We start from the raw sequence: 1,304 nt of genomic DNA, 5'->3' as shown, positions 1-1,304 counted from the left end.
GTTTCATTTTTAGCGTATAATTTCAGTTATTTAAATCATTTAATATTTCTGTATTCAAAATGTTATATTTAAAACATTAATCTCCACATGAATGTATGAATTTAATTGCACTCATATACCTCTGAGCCTCCTTAAACGTCTGAAAATGTACCGACAAGCCACTTTTGTGTTCTTCTGTGCCACCTCTGAAGTACAAATAATTTTTTTATTAATACTATTTCATATGATTGGTAGCTTATTTGTCTTATTCTACTTATTATTATATTGTTTTAATTAGACATTTTAAAAAGCTTAGTTATAAACATACATTTTTGAATTTAATTTATTTGTTCTTATTTTATTATTTACAATTTGCTTGCCTTTTTTAGTTAAAATAAATTCAATTCTGAGTGCACCTGATTTTTGGGTGGGGAGGGGAGGGGACGTGGTCCATGAGAAATAGTCCTGCCACCACAGCTGGAAAAAATCCTAGGAAACACTGCATACATTTAATAAAATTAGAAAAATGCCATTACAAATGTAAAAAGAAAATGCCCCTGTAAACCACTTTGAGTCAAATGTCACCTCATATTAGGAAGGCTAATTTTTGATCAGATTTTTTTATTATTGATCAGAAGGTGCTCCTAAATTTTTTTAATTAGGAGGACAAGCGCTCCTAATTACAAGAAAAAACTGCTCTTAAATTGGGTGTGCGACAGGTATGGCTGAGGAATGGGGTTTGGCTGAGGAAAATTTTTCAGTCAAAATATTTATTTTTGCTTTAACCCCTGAGGTTCACAGAAGCATGTAGTCTCTGTTACCCTTAATGGAAGAAGTTTGAAACAACCAGGACTCTTCCTAGAGCTGGCCTCCTGGCAAAACTGAGCAATTGATGGAGAAGGGCTTTGGTTAGAGTGATGAACAAGAAGCTGATGGTCACTCTAGTTGAGCTCCATGATCATATGTTGAGACAGGAGAAATCTACAGAAGGACAAACAGCACTGCAGCACTCCACCGATCTGTGCTTTATGGTTGTGTGGCCAAACTCAATCATCTCTTCAGTTAAGACACATGAAAACACATTTGGAATTTGAAAAACAGCACTTAAAGGACCCTCAGACTGTGACAAAACAAGATTCTCTGGTCTAATGAACCTCAATTCCAATCATCATGCTTGAAGGAAACCAGGCACTGCTCATTACCTGCAGAGTACCATCCCAAAAGTAAAGTGTGCTGGTAGCAGCCTCATGCTGTGGGGCTGTTTTTCAGCAGCAGGGACTGAGGGACTCGTTAGAGTAGAAGAAACGCTCAGTGCAGCAAAATAT

This window comes from Sinocyclocheilus grahami, unplaced genomic scaffold (genome assembly GCF_001515645.1).
Source record: "Sinocyclocheilus grahami isolate Dianchi unplaced genomic scaffold, SAMN03320097.WGS_v1.1 scaffold329.1, whole genome shotgun sequence".
NCBI classification, from domain to species: Eukaryota; Metazoa; Chordata; class Actinopteri; order Cypriniformes; family Cyprinidae; genus Sinocyclocheilus; species Sinocyclocheilus grahami.
The sequence above is the reverse complement of the archived record's forward strand: the minus strand, read 5'-3'. Positions refer to the sequence as shown.